At 47.6% G+C, this 19,516-nt stretch overlaps 1 protein-coding gene and 1 long non-coding RNA gene across 11 annotated transcripts in view; one reads left to right on the top strand and one right to left on the bottom strand.

Moving 5' to 3' along the window:
- Positions 1-19,516, bottom strand: part of LOC311439851 — a 314,933-nt gene that overhangs the window by 139,932 nt on the left and 155,485 nt on the right. The window contains exon 4 of one of the 2 annotated variants that reach the window (XR_014695042.1): positions 13,225-13,367. The exons of the other annotated variant lie outside the window; for it this stretch is intronic. This is a non-coding gene — a long non-coding RNA (uncharacterized lncRNA). The remainder of the gene's footprint in view (positions 1-13,224; positions 13,368-19,516) is intronic. 2 annotated transcript variants of the gene reach the window in all.
- PAX2 (paired box 2) overlaps positions 1-19,516 on the top strand; it is a 94,994-nt gene that overhangs the window by 22,743 nt on the left and 52,735 nt on the right. The gene's annotated exons all lie outside the window — the stretch shown is intronic.

Below are 19,516 nucleotides of genomic sequence, written 5' to 3'. Positions count from 1 at the left end.
AATTTCTTGGAATATATATAACTAGGTGGCATTAATAACACAAGCAAACATACAATAAGAAATAATCTTGTGTTGGCTAAAGAGATAGATAATGCTCTAGCAGGCCAGCTGGACCCTTTATGATACGATGACACGATGCATACAAAACAAAGTCATGTTTTCAGCCATCGATCAAGTATCTCAGAAAACCTGTCTCTGATCCTGAAGCGTATTCAAACAAAAGATTTCCATATTACTTGAATGAAAAGATAAGACTTCAAAACAGTTGAATAAGGCTGGGCTTTACTTTGATTAACTGGCCATGGTCTTTAATTAAGGCATGCTGAAATTCGAATGGAGTTTAGGCTCACTTCTTGCAATCAGCAAAATATTTAGGGATCCCGATTTGTCACAGGTCTCTATAAATGGACAGACAGGGACTTTCAGAAGCATTTACCACTGGCCTGACAACAGCGCAGCTAACTAGGACTTGAGGAAATCCCGTCTGTGTGTAGGTGGCTCTGATAATGATTACTACTCCTGAAAGCGTCAGAAAGGTTTGAGTTTCGCTCCCAAACAATTGTTCTATAAACTGAGAGCTAATGGGAATGAGGATTTTTCCACTGTAATAGCAATTAATCTAGAGCAGCCTGTACATGCGTGGACATATTTACCAGTCCCAGCTGATTAAAAATGCTAAGGCAGAGCCCTAAATTGTGCAATTGGCATACAAATCATGAGTGCCTGTAATACAATGTGGGTTTGCTTTTACTTGTTTTCTCTTTTTTACTTCAAAATTTTAGAGGGATTTGGGTAGCTGACTCCCATTAAGTGAATTTAAAAACACCTCAACAATGCAGTCCTTTGAGTCTTCAGGGAGCCGACACGACCTTTTTCAAGCTCCCGAAAGCCCTGGAAACATCCCTTATTAAATGAGAACTGAAATTCTCATGCTATCGCTTGACTAGAGGAGCTGGAAAACCAACAACAAACACCGTTAGGCTTGTGATGAAATACTAGACAGTATGATATTCAGCGTTAGCCTCCAATTTTCTCTAGCGCCAGTAACTGAGAGCTGATTTTGTAGCACTTATATGGCTATCTACCCAGCTGAAAATCACAAATCTAATCACTTGGTTTCCAAACTCCTCAGAGTGCACTTACAAATATTCATTTCCAATCAATTTGCACCTGCTAATATTTCTGAATGCTCACATGTGATGACAGAGTCAGAAGCAATGCTGGTGCTTCCTATTTCTATTGCAATAGCATAAAGAGGCTCTGTGCGTAGATCACAGCCCATTGTCCAAAACAGGCACAGCGTAAATAGGAATTTCTTTTGAGAGATTCTTTTAGAAATTCACCGTATACATGTGTCTTTCTTTACACCATCCCCTTAACATCTATGAGGCTCATCATTCAGACAGTCCTCGAGGTTTCAGGGATTAAACAAACATCTTTGTCTGCTAAAAGGAATGAGCTATCCGGTCAGGGCTCACCCACCAAAGCCAGGTCTAGGTAAAAGGCAGAGCAAAACTGGAGAGCCCTCTTCTTTGGGCTCTTATCTGACAAGACTGAGGGTGAATGCTGGCTAGACTGCGACAGCCTCCCCCCTCTTCCCTGATAAGTAGGCATATAAATAAATAAATAAACGGCATCCTAACTGCACTGAGAACTCAATAAAACAATCACATCAAATATGAGGAGGTATAAATCTCGCGTCTGCACAGGTAACCCACTCAATTGCTTTTATTATGGCTCAGTCTGACTCCATTTATTACCATCCGTGGCCTGGGTGAAGGATGTTTGCATGGAGGGTGGTCTCCTGGTGAAATCTTATCCCCAGAGCAGTGACAATCAGCCCATACAGAGGTGGATTTTGGTGGGGAGACCAAAGGCAGATCCATCTGTCTGCATGAAAACCAATCAATAACCCTGTAACTAGACCTCTTGTCGCTGGGAAATGGACAACACAATAGTTCAATCCTGGAGCCATAGGAGAGAAATAGCTGTGGTTGGAGTGTGAAGAATGACGGGATGTATGCATGATGCGTTTGAGACGTACGGACAGAGCATGTCTGTCCATCTAGATACTGCGGAGTGACGGGATGGGGATAAGGCAGAGGGCACATTTATATATATTGTAGGCAAATGTTGGTGCGTTCAGGGGTGGGTATGGGGAAGGAAAAAGGACAGAGTTGTATTGCATTTTTTATAGGACATTTATATGGGGACTGTGAGTGCAATGCAGATCTGTACCTTCAGGGAAATATGCCTGCTGGCTGGATATTACATATGAGTATTTTGGTATATGGCAGGGAATGTGTATCTCTTGGCAGGCACGTAGACGGTGACACAAAGCACTGGTAGGCTAAAGGAAACATAGGCAGGAGTTTGATGTGGTCGGGGAAGGATATTCCTTTGTCCTCTGTCTGGCTTGGGATTTATGTGTGTACTAGTTTTGACAGAGAGGAGAAAGAGTGATGTGCCAAAAGCCTGAGCTAACGGCCTGTGAGTTCACAGATACGCTTCCCAGAAAATGCTATGTACGAAACATTTACCCAAACCTCACTGTTAAATCAGGAGAGGAGATTCTGGTGGCTTGTCTCTGCCTGTACGAAAAACAGAAGTAGGACATTCCTTGCTGCTGCCATCCTCTAGCTCCGCAATTCCAGCAGCATTTCTAAAACTTTCACAGCATACCATTCCCCATACTTTTAGCAACTCCCCATCACACACACACACACGCATGCCTACAGAGAGACAGTGGAGTTTGCCTCTGCTAAATAATTTCTCCTGGGAGCCCGTTTAGTTTTCCTTCCTTTGGTTCCCTTCTGCACAGTTCTTCTCCTCCCAAGGTAAGAGCCCTTCCCTCTCCGCAGGGCGCCAGGCACGGGGCTGACCTCCCGTCCCTGGCTGGGAGGTGAATGGCATCGAGGCCAGTTATCAGCTCTGGCCAAACTGCCCATCACTGTATTGCGCTGGAGAGGGCTGGTAGCCAGGTTTTGCAAGGCAGATTGATGTCTGTTCATCATTTACACAAGGAAAAGCACAGCCTGCGACGAGATGACAAAGTCACAAATGAATACCTGCCAGACAGGATGCTCGGCACCACCTCTCGTCGCAGGGCAGTTTAAATGATTCTGGCAGCAGCGCTATCCCAGCCCTTCAGCTCCCAGAAGCAGCCCCCATTTCCTTCATACAGCTGCTGTTTCTTCAAGCTGGCGGAAACATGAGGGCAACCTCACTACCCAATGCCCACGGTTGGGCACTCACTTTAAAATTGTGAGAGTCTTTGGGCACTCACCCTGGGGCCATCCTTAAAGGGACTACTGCCTTTCAGCATGCTCGTGCTTCTCTAGAATTTCTTTTAAAAACAGTTTTTGGTCACCTGCCTTTAAAAAGAATGACTGCTGAAAACGTAGCTATGTAACAGTGCCCACTGCAAATATTTGCCTAGATTCGGGCCCAGGAAACCTTTCTTTGTTGATTAAATTTAGGCTTTTGAACTTGAAAAAATATTCATTTATGCAGAAATTATCCATACAAAACAAAACACCATTTCTTTATAAAATGAATAGTAAAGAGAGGCTATCTAGAAGAGTGGAGGAGAGGAAGGAATAATATTTTTGAAGAAAAGGAACCCACACTTGCACGCTGTGAGGGCATAGGGGGAGAGTATGGCTGGGAGGTGCTACAGACAAATGGACCAGAGCTGAGCAAGCAGAGGCAAAGTGGAAAATGAATAATGCCACAAATTCCCTCTCCCTAGCGAACAAACAGCAAATTTAGGGTTTTACAGAGATGATGTTTGCGGTGCTGCCTCTGACAGAGACAGACAGCTACACCACGAGGCTTGCAGAGCGTGGGGAGAGCACAGCTGGGTGGGGCTGCTGGGAGGAAAGGGCACAAGATAATGATGGAGCAAAAGGCCACGGCGGACTTGACTTGGGTATTGTCAAAAGCAGACCTGCCGTGGTTTTACATAAGGCAGCCTTGGCCGCTGTGCCAAACAAGATGCAGAGACTCGGCCAGTCCTGATACCCAACTCCCGTACGTGGCTCTTACAATTCCACGCCCCTTTGTGGATTACATGAATTTTTGTGACCTGAGGGGATGTTTGAAGAAAAACACACGACTATGGGTGACTGCCTCTCTGAGACAGATGGGCTCCTGGTGCCCAGCAGGCAGAACTGGCAGGGCTGGTGGCACAGGGAGACGTGGAGCAGAAGGGAGCGTGGCCCATCGCAGGTGGACATGTAGGCAGGGAAATGCCCCGGCACAGTGAAAGGCAGGGGATAAAGTGATCCTGGGGAACACGGTCTTTGGAAGAGTGCAAGAGGAGGGAGCTGGCCACGTAAACGAAGCCTTTGTACTGCCCAGAGCACCGCCTTTCCCAGCTGAAAGCACCTTCTGCAGTATTTGAATGTGCTACTGGATCATTCTCTGCTCAGTGAAGTAATTTGAGCATGGAAACCTGCATGCATTTGTGTAGATAGACCGCCGGGTCTCTATTGTTCCTCCAGACAATCTTCTCTGTAATGGATATTTGGGTTGGACATGCCCTATACCCCATGACATGTGTACGAGGAGGAGCATGGGTGTATCGCTAGGGCAACCTGTCCGGCTGGGAGTATAGGCTGATAGCAAGTGCGTGTTCCTGCTCTGGGGAAGAGCTAAGAAGAGTCTTATCCATGGAAACAATGCTGTAACCCCGCAGTTACATGCTAGGGGGTACAGGAGAGAGCAGAGCACGGCAGTGCACATCTCCGCAAGCCTGCGCAGTTCCGCGGGGCTCTGCAGAGGTTTCTGCGTGCCTGCGGTGCAGCGGGTTGGCTGCTGGCAAGGCGTGGGTGTGCTGCTGCACCGTGCCTCTGAATGGATCAGGGGGCCAGCAGCGCGCTGTGCGTTTTTTAGTAGTTCTTTTGGGCAGAGCTGGGGGTAAGGTGATAATGTTAGCCACACCATGGCTGTGCTGAGCATGAAGCATCCATGAGGCAGGCAGTGCCCGCTAGCACAGGATGCTTGCGGCAGTGCGTGTGAGTGCAGGGTCCTGCGCCTCTTTGGGGCCCTGGCAAATCTGAGGGAATAGGGGTGCCGAGGGCAGGATGTGTCTGGAAGGCTGTGGATGTGTGTAGCTCACCTGAGGCACAACCCAGCACTGCAGCAAGCGGTACCCAGGGAGACTGGGGCAGGGGGTGCACTGAAGGCAGTATTTCTAACGAGAGCCATAGTTTAATGCGTTGGACTCTGCCCTCCTCTCCCCTCCCCTCCCACTCTTCTCCTTATTACCCAGGTTATCTTGTTTGGGTTAAGAGGCCAATTTCAACAGACTATAATTGAAGAGTGAAGAGAATCTGATAAGATAAGGAAGGGACATCATTCCTCAAGGGATCAATAGAGGTTTCATGTTCCTCCTTCCCCTGCTGTGTCCCTAACACGCTAACGCTGTGCGGCCGTGGGCCTGGTTTATTTGCTCTGCTTGTCTGCAAGCCAGAAAGGGAAGTGTGGGAGCAGGGGGCGGCTGCCGGCCCCATCTGTCACACGGCAGAGCAGGGCAGGGGCATAACGAAGGGACAACGGGGATGGCGGGGCTGCGTGGGAAGAAAAGGGCAGGGTGATGGGGGACCTGCTGAGAGCCAGGAGCCGCTGGTGGCACTGCGGGCACAGCACAAAGCAGCCCCCCTGGGAGCCCCCACCCCACACAAGCACGGCAGGGCCCACCTACGGGAGCTCAGGAGCTGGGGGACGAGCCAAGAGGTCGGCACAGCGCAGGATGCGATCCACATCCCATGCGGGAAGGCTGGGCCAGCTTCTGGAGAGCTTGCAAGTCAGAGGGGTCCGCGGCTAAGATATCTTCTTCCAGCTGATTTCTTTTTTATTTTTAACACCCAGAGAAACAGACGCTGAGAGCCAGTCAGTCATGCAGTGAGCATGTGGCAGAGTTGGGAATACAACCCAGATCCCCTGACTCCCAACCTCAGGCTTTAACCAGCAGACCATGCTTCCCTCTAAGCCACCTTGAACTTTCCTCAGTGAGGATGGGGGCTACTAAGCCTCTGCGGGCTGCAGTTTACCAAGCTGTCAGGAGTGTGCTCACTGGACCGCCTCACCAGAGACAGCCTTCCTCACGCACGCTAAAAAAGTTGAAAAGAAATTCATTTCATGGCCGGTGGTTGCTTAAAAAAGGCGATTCCAGCATATGTATGTGATAAATGTTAACTGTGCATTAATCGCATTAAAGAGGACCCTATAAACTTTTCATTTCTAATTAAATTCTGGCCGGTGATTCTGGCGAAGCCAGCACACTCCGGGCCTTTGTTTATGTGGAAAATTAAAATGCAAATACAATGGAATTTATTTCCATTACTAGAGTGATATGCTGGGCTCCTCTGTTTAACAGCCTCCAATTATTTTCAAGCAGGTCTCTCTCCCTCGCTCCCTGCCTCTCTCCCCCTCCCCACTCCCCTGAGATGCTGCGACCCCGCTGTGTGGGGCAGGAGCTGGTAAAGCACCAGGAGGGCTGTGGACAGGGTCATCTGTTCCAGGCCGAGGGCAGGCAGGAAAATGGAGGATGAGGGGGGAAGGAAAAAAAAAAAAAAAAAAAAAGAGTGGGAGAACACAAACAAGGAGGCAGGGAAAGGAGCAAGGCTCAAGCTAGCGCAAGGGGCAGAAGGGAGTTACCTGTTAGCAACCTTCTGAAAAATATAAGCTAAATTCCTTGGCTCACTGAATCCTGGCTGTGTAGGTGGTATTTCGGTGATAGGATAGTCGAGAGCTTTCCCTGGAAGTTTTCTGGATCTTTCACAGTCTTTCCTATACACTCGTGACTGCTGCTGAGCCAAATCCTGGTGGCTGAGGGAGCACAGAGCAGACCCAGCGCCAGACACATTGCCTGCACAGAGCAAATAAATCCGGGCAGCAGTGACACACAATCATCGGCAGAGAAATAACTGAGCTCCCCTGCCCATTTCCAAGGGACTGAGTGTGGCTCAGCTTAGGGCAGCAGCACACAGCATGCACACAGCAGCAGCCACCACACAAACACAGACTCACTGCAGCCTGAGATACTTGCAGATACGTACGGCTAAATGCAGCTGACAGGTCCGACTGACTGCGATTCCCCACGTGAGACACCCGGCCCAGTCAGATGGGAGCACCTTGGGCAGTCGCACCCAGCGTAGGCACCCACAGGTGCCCCTCTCTGTGTTAATAGCCAGAAATTTAGGGCACAGACACTTACCCAAACCGGTAACAGACAAGCCCTAGCTAAACTCCTGAGCGTGCCAGCCAGTGCACATATCTGGCCGCTCACACAGCCCCAGAAATCCAGCGGTGAGCACAGGCACTCCCTGCTGCTCCTGGAGGCAGGCAGCCGCGCGGCCCTGGAAGGAGAGCTGGGGATGTTCTCTGCTCGCATGTGAGCATCTTAAGGAATCACCTAGTGTAAGTGATCCTGCCCCGGCCGAGACAGGGAAACAGGAGAAGGACACATTCACTTACAACGGTGAAAAGAGGCCATTACCCAGTCAAACAACCCAATCCCTGACATCATTATTCAATACACAGGAGCCCTGAAATGCACACTAACTCAATCACAGAGACACACGATTACAAAATAATACTGATGGAATCAATGAAACAGACATGTGGTCATACAAAGCACACACACCCTGGCGTTAATACACAATAATAGCTGCCCAACAAGCGAATACAAAACAGCCATTCAAAAACACAATGGCAAAACACGTGGCCCGCGCTCCAAGGGGACTTGGAAACTCCGCCAACGACCCCCACCTTTGTTGAAGGGGGCTCGCAGCAAAACTTGGGGTGCGCCTCAAACCTGGCTCTTGTCAGGCCAGTGAGCACCAGGCAGCAAGAGCCCGAAGGACGCGTGCACTGCGTGTGCCTGTGCTGGGAGGCTGGTGGGTGGCTGCCCGGCGCCCTACAGCACAACGCGGCCACTCTCACCACAGGCACGGGGGCACCGCGTTCAGGACTCGCTGTAACACAAAGTTCAGGACTCTGCAATACAAGGAGAACCTACTGCGTGGCCCTAATGCAACACAGCCACACATTGCACACACACACCCCTCAGCACCCAGAGCAGCAGGAGCATCCCACTCAGGTGCCTCAGCAGACAACCAAATCCTCTCCCCAAGCCATGGTAGCGCACTCAGACGTGCGCCCAGAACACCCCCAGGGCCCCAAATAACAGAGACCCACAGACCCCCAGGGCGTACTAAGCTGAGCACTTCCCATGAGACCCAAACAGCCGCTCCTGCAAACCCTATGGGGTCTTACAGTGAGGGAGACAGGGCACCCTTCTTTGGGGTCTCCTCCCTGGCACGGCAGGCATCGGCTACCAGCAGGCTGCGTGTAACAAGGGGCTGCTATTGGAAGTGACAGCGGGGACGGGGGAAGACTGCTGGCAGTGGCGTGCGTGGTGTGTGCACAGGAATTCCCCTTCCTCTACCAAGTGCGGCTGTTTGTAGCCATTAAAAAGCCCAGGTCCTCATGCTGGGTGTTCAGTGAGTATTGATTCAGTCTGCAAGCAATTTTAATATTTCTTCAGGGACTTTCCAGCAACAGCACAAGTCATTAATTCACCCTCCCAAATTGCTTATTCAATAGCAGGAACATGGCTCCTGAATAAAGTCCCAGAATTTATGTGACTCGCATGAGTCAGGAGGTCAAACAACTGTTATGGAGTGAAGTTAAAAATCCAAATAAAATATTGACACTTTTTTGGGGAGTGGGAGGAGGGGAAGTGGGGGAAGGGGAAGAAAAGGTATTTAAAATAGGGTTTTGTTGCAATGCCCCCAGGATAAGGAATGGAAAGAGATTGAAGACAAGTTGGAGTTTGTAAAATCAATCGGATTTATTGCATATCCGCTTGGCATTTAATAACTCCTTCCTTTCCGCCTCCCCCTGCTCTGTACATGCACAGGGGAGAAACTCTCACAAAGCCACCAGGAGCCAGCCTGCCAGCACACAGCAGTGCTGCAGCACCCGACAGCTCCCCAGGGCCAGGGCCCCATCTCAGATGGGCTGCATTTCCCCCACAGTAGGCGGGGGTCCATGTCCACAATCTTTGTCAGTGGAGGAAAAAAAAAAAAAAAAAAAGGAGGGGAGAGGAAACTGAGGCACAGAGCAAATGAAGAGCCTGCTCAGTCACAGAGCCCAGTGACCGCAGGCTGGGCTACGACCCAGGGCTCCCAACACCCAGGCATTCGTTTTGCTGCTGAGGATGCTGTCTTGTAAGGGAACACAAGCACACAGTCACGGGCACCAAACGCAAGGCAGCATCCATCTCGCCACAGGGACTCCCACAGCACCTTGGTACAGCCCCACAGAATAGCTGTGCCCGCAGACACCACACAGGCACATCCACATGCAGATAGATGCACAGCCAGACACAAACATATACATGCTCTTACTGAGCTCATTGCTATTCAGAGAGCACTGCAGCCAGATTACACAGAAGTAGGAACATACCTGCAGACTGACACACATGCAAATGAACGTGCGGACAGGCACACATGCTCTGGTACAGCAGGGTAGCCTTGCGCATCCTCTGTGCATATATACATGTATATATATGTGCACACATATTAGACGTCTACACCAAAAGAGTCATGCAAACTGCTGTCTGCTACAAATTTAGCTTTTACATACAGTGGCCTCCTTTTAGCTAGTTGCACCGAAATGGATGCCCAGATGCACTCAGAGATATTCATTAATATAATTGTGCAGAATGTATGGGACTGTCTCGTTATATCAGACTGGTAACTGTTTCAATCAAACTGTTCTAATTTTATACCAAATCTCTGAGCCTGTTGTATCCACAAACCAACACCTATTCATTAGCACCAGCTCCGTAATGAAACGAGCAGACAAAAATCTAGCTAACCATAGAACTGAAGAGTACTTGAAGGCTTGGGTATTTAGGTGTTTTTGTTTGTTTGTTTGTTGTTGTTTGTTTTTCTGGTTGGCTTCTTAGCAAAGATTTAGGTCAGATCCTTTATGTGAGTTGAGACTTTATCCAAATGCAGTTTTTCAAGTGCTTTTTTGCTTTGTGACAAAGATAACAATTGCCTATGTTTTCCTCCTAAGCTGTGTTTCGACCAAATATACAGTGTGGTTGAAATTTAGGCAAGGTAATGAGATGTTTGAAATTTCCGTAATTATGTTTTCAAAGATTAAGGTTTTTGCACAAAAGATGCTTCTGTATTAGTTCTCAGATTGCTTTGTTCACAGTTGTTTTTGCAACTGCTCTTTAAAAAAAGAGCAAGATAAGATCTTTGGACTACCACATGCAACCTCTGGTCTTCTTTGACCACAAAATATTCAAGAAAAAACGTAAAGCTGGTATAGTTTTGTAAATACTATTGCCTGTGCTCCTCTGTATGCCTCTATCTGTAAGTCCTGATTGCATCCAATCTCATCCCTACACAAAGCTGGATGAAACCATGAAATAAATTCTAGATGAACAGGTAGTTAGTTCACCTTAAGAGGATCATGCTTGAAAATAATGTAACCAGATTAAAATCACTATATGTTCATTAGAATATCATGACTTCCCAAAAGAATATCTTGCAATTTGCCTGAGCCCAAAACAATACAATACTCCTTTGCAAAAACTTGTGAAGTTTGAATAATTAAATATTTACAACTCACATCTTCAGGCAGGGCTGCACAATTGGTGAACCTCTTCTGGGCTTGCACCAGCTAGCACTTGTGTCAGTGCACCAAGCCCTGGGCCAGTCAGTCATAGAGCCCAGAGATCAGCTCCCTGGAGCTCAGACACCATGAGAAAAGCTGCCAGCACGAGGAGGTGGGGATGAGGAAGCTCTTGCATGTGTGGGAGGATCACTTAAACAGCGTGGCTCTTGGGAGGCTGTTTGTCAATTTGGAATTGCTGAAGGCATCGCAGCTGAGATGGTTTCATTGACAGGGAATAGGCAACAGGCTTGCTTACACATGGACAAACAACAAAATTAATCTGAATTAACTTAGAAAGTGCATTGGTTAAAACCATTAAGACATTGTTTGGATGCTCATTCAAAATCTGAGTGTCCCAAATTGAATTTAGTTTACTTTATTTCCAAAGTGAATTAAGCTAAACTAAATTAAGCTGCCTTAATTCTAAACAAGGGAGTCAGAGGTGTAATGCAGTTTAACTAGACCATTTTAATTTCACACTTCCAGTTAATTCAAATTAGTTATTTTGCATAGCCATTTGTAGGTAAACCCTTAGACTGCTACCTCCTATGGACAGAGACTGTATTTATACCAGGGGTAGGGAAACAGGACCCAGGAGTGCAGTGAGTTCTCTGCCAGCCATCGCGATCATTTTGGAATGGGATCTGAGTAACAGCTTGCTCAGGACCCACCAAAATCTATAGCTCTGCACTCGGTCAGATGGATGCAGGCATGCAATTAGGAGTAAAACAGATCCATATTCCCAAACTTATACAGATAGGCAAATGTAGACGTAGGTACGGGCCTCTCAACATAGCAAGGTGCAACATAAATTATATATCCGTGTTGATACATATGAGATACTACGTAATGGGTATTATAGCCTTGTTACAGATGAGTTTAGACAGTTATGACTTACTGTTTGCAATAACTGTACTTGGTGCTGTACAACAAGATCAATATAGCTAGCTGGTGATGGCTACAACCACAGATCCGAGCAGCCTATCTGCCCATTAAGCTCTGTTAAAAACTGTAATGGTTGAATAAATGTTTATTAATTCTTCATGGGGTCTGACTACAATATGTGACCCAAATGTTTAACTACGTATAGCCACAGTTATAAATACAGACCTGTAGGCAAAGACAAACAAGTACGCACACCACTGTATGATAAATTACAACAAACTAAGAGACAAATGCCAGTGCTCTCAGGCCACAAACAACACAGATACAGAAACAAACACAGAGCTCATATTGTTTGAAGTTCAGACTTGTCAGCGACTTACAAGAGCCAAGCAGGCTGGCTACAGGTCTGTCCTTTCCTTACAGAAAGGCAGGAAAAGCAGCCTGCCGTCTCTGGAGGTGGGTCCCAGCTTTACGCTGGGGGTCTGTGCTGCTCCCTGGAGCACTTGCCTGGGGCTGGCTGCTTTGGGCAATGTGAGAAAGAGGCATAAAGAATAAGGAGAGCAGTAAGGGCTAGGACAGGAAGGGGAAGATTCAGGAGCTTTGTGGAAATTTCCGAATTTTCCATCTGATTTTAATTTTGAATCAGGGCTTTAATAAAATCCTACACCTACATGTACCTACATGGTAGCTGGAACCTGCTGTTCCATATATTAATATACTTCTTGTTTTTTGGCATAGCTTCTTGTTCACCTTTAAAAAGTAATTTTAAAGGGAAAAATATTTTTTTCCATTCTGATAGGCTGAAGTTCTCACTATTTTTTTTTTTTTTCAATTTATTTAAAACCCAATGTAGAAATTGCCTTAGATCTAAACTGACACGTTCCCCGCACAGTTTTGGTTTTGATTTTGGTCAAAGACCACCTTCTACTGGTAAGGGCTTCACTCCGAGGCTTTTGCCAGTTCTGATAAGCATAAGGAAGGCCCCTGCCATGACACCCACCCACCCACAGGACCACTTTCTTGTCCAATACTCAAGCGAACCGCAGGGGAGCCTTCTGCAGAATGCAGAGATAACACACTGCTAACACAGAGACAAAACACTGCTGAGCCCCGGAATCAAAAAAAAAAAAAAAAAAAAAAAGTCCTGAGTGAACAGCCTCAAAAACTGAGAGATTGCCATAAAATCTGCAAGACTGTAAATAAGAATGTATTTGGTTTTTTTCTTTGCCTCTGGTTCTGGCCCTTTGGGAGACAGCCAGGTCCCAATTCCACCTGTTCTCTGCAGTCGTGAAAGCCAGAAATACCTTGGTTTTAAATGAAGGCAGAAATTTGCACGTAGTTGCTTATCTTCAAGATCTGACATTTTATATAAAATACTACGTATGGCATAACTTGCAAGACAGTTGGGAATGTTATCTACAGCTATCTGCTGCCTCCCAGTCCAAGCCTCTTTTCTAGTACACACGTCTTCTGTTAATCAAAATGAACATCCACAAGGAATTCGGCACAGACTCCTGAATTTTAATAACTGGAAATGGGCTCAAAGCAAAGCTTTCAATTAAAACTTCCCGTGCTCCAGATTAAGATATTTAACCTTGGCAAGCCCATGTGTTTCTGTAGGTCTCTTTAACTCACCTGCTGGCACAGCCGCTGTTGCGACAGCTCCGGCGCGTGCTGTGCAGCAGTCACCGGCGTGCTGGCAGCTCGCGGGGCCGTCGCCTTCGCCAGGGCCGTGCTGGTGTGGCCACGCTGCTAGCAGGACCCGAGCCGGTTGGTCCCTAGGTGACAGGAGACATTGCTTCAGCCTGCAGTCACTGATGGACTCACTCAGAAAAGGATCAGTTACTAAGAGCTGAAAGATTTTTGTGTCTTTTCACTGAACGTTTCTCCTGCTAGTGAAGGGGACGTGGCCACTGGCAATGCTTTTCTCCCACTGCCTTCCTGCGGCTTCTTGTATTTTTTGAAGCTTTTGGTCATTTGTTGCTGAGGCTGTGAGTTTGTTGAGGGGGAATGATAGCTCTGTAGCTGCTGGGATGGATACTCTTGTGCGTGCTCTGAGTTGAACATCTGCTCCATGGTTGCCTATAGCACCAGAATTTGGACTTGATGAGCCTGGTGGTTCCTCCCAGGCCTGTGTTCCTACAGACAAAACCAGCAGAACCCTGTTTGTCCTTTAAGATTTCCTTAATTTGCCTTAAATTTGGGATGTCAAACATCTACACCCAATTTGTTTCCAATATTTTGTAAAGTGAATGACATCTCCTAGATGTTTGGATTGTAACGCATTTCTGGGTTTCCTGACTGCAAAGAAAGCCTTCCAAACGTGAACTGAGTGTAATAAAAGTAGAAACACCTGCCTGAGGACATTTCCATGCTGCAGTCACCGCCTGACTGCAGCTCATGTAGATAGGCTTTAGCCAGCTGTAAGCCAGCCAGCCCGGGTCCTGACGGCCGTGCAGCCACAGCTCTGCTCACTGCAGCTCCCCAGCGCGCCGGCAGCCTCCCGGCTGGGCTCTGCACCCCCGTGCCAAGGGCTGACACAAAGCCCCTTGCGTGACTGGGAAAATGTTTCTCAAAGCCTAACGCAGCAATTTATTCTGGGAGGTCAGGGTAGGCGTGGGGCTGTCAAACCCATCCGTACCGGTGGCACGAAGCTGGGTGGCACTGCTCACAGGCGGGCCAGTGCCCTCCCTGGTGGGTCTCCCTGCCCCCAGGAGGCATCTCTGGCCTCACCTTTCTCCCCTTCCACCCCTCTTCCTTACGTCTGGACTCGTACGGTGCAGCGCAGCAGTACTGGAATGGGCAGAGATCTGCTAGAAGCTGCACGTTAATGCTCTGCTCAAATTAAATGAAATAAAACCGTATGGTGTCATCATGGGTCACTGATTTAAAACAACAAAAAAATCCTAGCTCCTCTCTAAGCCCTTCAGATAGTAAAACTGCTGCTGTGATTCTGTCTCTCCTCAAAGTGCAGCCAAGAAATGGTCGTTGCAGTGTGAGAAAAGGGCAGGATTGGGTTTTCTCCTGTGCTTTGGTGTGAGCAGGCTCACCTGGAACAGTGGCACTTATGTCCCCTCCTCCTAGGCATGGTGCCATGCCAGGGTAGCTCCAGTGAAGATGATGGAGCTACGCAGATTAACAGCAGATAAGGAGCCAAATCTTCTCAAGGAGGGCAGGGATTGTGTTTCAAGAGATGCGAGGCATCTCCATTTCTCCCTTCCGTCTATCTGGAAGCTTCAGGAAAATGGATTATCCCTATTCAGCCACCTCTTAGGATTATCTGTGTAATCAATCTAATTGATCTATCCTACCTGTGCTTATACCCCAATATAGTACATGATCACCTCTCCTCTCTCTTCCCTTCCAAAAGGTAGAGAGAAGTAATTGCAATTTTCATGACAGAAGAGAGTTTGAATGTGTGAATATTGCTCGTGGCCCCTGAATATGGCAAGGTTTGAAGGCATTCTGCTCTCTTGGCAGCGAGTGCCAGAGCCTCGGGCCAGCTAGCAAGGAAGCCGAGTCTGCTGCTCCTGCCAATGTCAGCTGTCGTTCGGAGAGCTGCAAGTGTTGCAGTAGATTTGGAGAGCAGTAGGAGAAGCTACTGCCCCCCCCCAGCCCAATGGAAATTACACTACAGCTTTTGGGGGGTGACTGCAGCTCTCATCTTCCCAACCACATCTGCTGCTGCGAACTCAAACACGGGAGCACTGAAGTCAGCGTAGCTGAAATACAGCTCCTGTTGCCTTTGCCCACCTCCCTTCCCTTCACATGCAGCCCCTGTCAGCAGGGTACATGTCACTTCTGCTTCAAGCGGGGGAATGAAGCCAACGCCGTGCTACAGCTCGCTGAAGCACTTACTTGGCCCCTGTTATTACTGAGTCTGAGCCCTTCACTCCTCCTTCCAGCTGTCCTCACCGTGCCCCAGGTGGCAAGGCAGCGCTCCTATCTTCACACTTCAGGCAGGAAACGGAGCACAGAGAGAAATACCATTTGTCCAAAGTCCTGATGAGAGGTCCATGACAATGCAAGGAATCGAAGCCCTTCCCTTAAGTCGGATTAGGCCACTACTGTCAGACTTTATTTCCTTTCCTTCACCCCCCAAATCCCTTGGTTGCTTTTCCTCACCATGCTATGAAGCCTGAACTTTGTCTATGCAAGCAGGACTTTCCTCCCTCATTTTGTTTTGGCTCAACTGTGAATTCAGCCCCATCTAGACCCACACACAGAAACATTAAGACCATCTCCCATTTGAACAAAGCCCTGCCCAGAGCTCTTTATGCCTGCACAGCACCCACCTGCAGGCGGGGCACTGTCACCGAGGCACCCAGCGCTGCCTCATCCCATCTTTTCCCCAGGCACCCTTTGATGCCAGCACCACTGGGATCGCTCCCGAGCCCTTTGTAGGAAGGGCTGTGAGGCAGAGGGGGCCCGGCTGTGCCACCAGCCCCGCACCAAGGCCCCGCAGGCCACTGTGGCTCTGCGCCGCAGGCCCGGCCGTGCTAATGAAGCAGCGAGGCACCGCGGGGCGCCTGCTCCTTGGCCATCGCAGCCGCCCTTGGACACACTGCAGAGAGCAAGGCTGAAGCTTAGCAGCGTTAGCCTTCCAAGAGCTGCTTTAATTGCCCAGTAATGCACACCCTGGGGTCTTGTAATGTGCTTCTAATATGGAGCATTTAAAGTATGGATACTCCAAAACAATTACGAGGAGTTCAGCGCTCCAACATGTGTACCCTTCCACTCGGAGAAATAATCCATGTCAGGGGAATGTCACCGAAGAGAGAACACCAGGACTCGCAGCAGGACAAAGCTCTCTTCCTTAGTGTACTTCACTTGGTCCTTCCACGATTAAAAGAACTGCTAGATCGGGACCTCCAGATGGCTCAGACCTACCTCATTTCCCTCTGATCTGCCCTAGTTTGAGTTTTGCCTTTGCGATGCTGTCTGAAGACTCTTCCAGCAATAGTAAGAGTAGAGTAACCACAGAGTATGTCAGTCTACAAGACAGCCTGGATAGAAATGTCAGAGAAGCGAGGGATGTTTCTTATGATCTGACATTCTTTTAGCAAATAACTCCTGGACAGGTTTAGAAGAGATTTTTCTCATGCTTGTTTACAAAGAGAGAAAATTGGGCTTCTCAGAAAGGATTATATCTCAGCTAATTCTATCTTTTAATATTTTTTTCTACATTCTTGACCAAATTTGATTCGAGCTTGTTACAGTTGTCATATTATATGAGTTGACTTTCATCTGTCCGTCTGCATTCAGAATTGGCAAAAGGAATTGCAGTAAAACAGCCCCAAATAACAAAACAGAAATCAAACACTGGAGATTCCCAATCTAATACAGAACATTTAAGGAAGTCAGCTCATTTGGAAACAGGCAGTTGGTTTCAGATGGAGCTGTCTGAAGTATTAACTCTAGAAAGAGTTACTACCAGCCAACCATAGTAACTCATGAAATCCAGGAATGGATTTATAATTCACGGTATGATACTACGTACTGTAATGACATTATATGCCATTACTTAAGATAATATCACGTATTAAATTCAGATGGTGAAATGAAGTTCGGTTGCTTTACTGCCATCAAAGATCTATAAATGTCCTGTTGCTGAAACTTCAGAAGGTTCTGCATTAAAGCTGTGTGTATTCTCCGAAACTCAAAATAGACAACTTGTGCAAAAATCTCCCACTGGAAAATGAAAAATGGGAATCTACAATAAGTACCAGTTTATGCCCCTAATTAAACACAAATGCTGTTATTGGAGTCACTGACTGTGATGGAATTAGAGCAGGGATGAAATTAGTCCAAAGTGACAATTTCTTTTGGAGAAAAGAAATACCTCCGAAAACATTGGCATTTACTTCAAGAAATCAGCACTGCTGGCTGGTATGCCAAGATTTGAGCTGAGGAAGTGTTCTGCAAAATAAATAAATAAGTAAAAAAGGCATGCCTTTCTCCAGTGTCTAGAGGCAAGAACAAGGCATTAAAAGCAGCAAAAGGCAATCAATGTTTTGCTCCCTCTTACAGAGCAGTAATGCAGTATTCCTAGGTTTGGGGCAGCAGTGCTGGCTCAGTGCATGTTCCAGCCTCCAGTAAGGGTGAGCTTTTAGCCATCCTGAAGTTTAAAGACTGCATTATTATGCTGCATCTGTTGCTACAGGATCAGGTCAGCTTTGTTCATCTTTCATCTGCTGTTTCATTAGGTGGTCTCGCGTACAAGACTCACTCGAAGCCTGTCAAAGTGACAGCAGCAATTCCTGGGGACACTGCTGTTTATCACTGTCCCTAAATGAAGTGACCCAGGGTGATGCACTGCCGTATCCTGTACTTCAAGTTAGGGTCTGAAAATTCTCTTCTTTCCTTACAATACCAGAGTTAGGTCATGACTGCATGGCACAGGAACGCTGCTGGGGAAAGCCTCTTCATGACCTGCCTCTTCTTTTAGCCGTAGGAAACATCTTCTACCCCAAACCTCGTTAGGTTCAGCCATTCGATGCCAGAAATGGGTTGAACTGCAGGCTGCAAAACCAGGAGCACTCCCCTTTGCTCACTGCTCCCAAACATTTTCTCTTGACACAAAACCAGTTTTATTCTCAAGAGGGGAATGTTTCCTGCAGAGCCTTTCACCTCGGGGTGACTAGCTGCAGCTGGCCCTGGTTGGTAGCGACTGAAAATCATTACCAGCTGTCGGCTACTTGGTGAAACGAGCTGGTGAGTCTCACTCCAGCTCCTTATGGACACATCTCAGCACACATAGCTGCAATGGGCACTAACTGGCATTCTCAGCTGAGAGCCCAAGAACTGAATGGGGAAGGAAACTGAAGCTTCCTTTTCATCCCTGCCAGGGTTTCTGAAGCATTATGGACAGGACTTTTATACCACCGTGGTTTCCCAGGCTGTTTTTATTCTAAATGTCTTCTGGAAACGTGGTAATTCCCACGCAGCATGATTCAGCACAGCCTCGCTGCCTGTCTCGCTTAACGAGGCTCACCCTATGGATCCCTCTAGAGAAGCTGAACTGCCTGCTGCCACCTCCCTCTATGAATGGCAAATCTGATGTCATACCTCAGTATGAACGGGGCTGTCTGATGTCATCGCAGCGCTAATAGGACATTTTATAATATGTCAGCTGAGGCTGCAGGGGAAATCTTCCAATCCATTCACTATGCTGCACTACAATAGAACATCACATAGTATGATGTGTACGTTAACTTGGACACCCTCGGGCAGATTTGGGAGGGATGGATGGATGGATGGATGGATGGATAGATACATTTATACAAAGTATACATACATTATATCACTCTATTGATTTTTAAAAAGTTCCAGGTCTGCCTGGCTATAATGAGATTTTTGAACTTTGTGTTGCGATCAATGAGGGGAATATTATTGGCCTGGAGAATTGATATACCCGCTCTCTGTGGCTTGTTCTGCTCCTGGACTGCCCCTGCCCCCAAGGTGTACGATTCCATCAGACACTTAACCTCTTTTACAGTGTCATCAGGCTAAAAGGAATCTAATAGTGACACGGGACTTGTGCTCAGCACTCTGGCACTATTGCTTTCCTGTCACAAATAATTTATAGCTTTCTATTTCCATCCCTTTGCCTGCACCCCATCCCCTCTTTCTGTTTCTCTGGGCTGGGGGAAATCAATAAACTCACACAACCAGAGTGGCACTTCAGGGGGCTTTAGGGGGAATGTGAGAGGAAAGAAAAGAAAAAAGAAAAAGTAGAAAAGAAGAAAAAAGTTGTGTTATTTGCCCTAGCACAGACTTCTCAGATCAGCTCCTCAGCCAGTGCAAACCTGCGTGATCTCAGAATCTGGCCCAAGGCCCGAGGCCCTCAGAGCCCTTCTGTCCGGGCCCTCAGCAGCTATGGGCTAGGCACCACTGAGCCATATGGGGTGAGGATCTGGATGGATCT

The sequence above is a fragment of the Aythya ferina genome (assembly GCF_964211825.1).
Source record: "Aythya ferina genome assembly, chromosome: 7".
NCBI lineage: Eukaryota > Metazoa > Chordata > Aves > Anseriformes > Anatidae > Aythya > Aythya ferina.
This window is presented reverse-complemented; position numbering and strand designations above follow the sequence as displayed.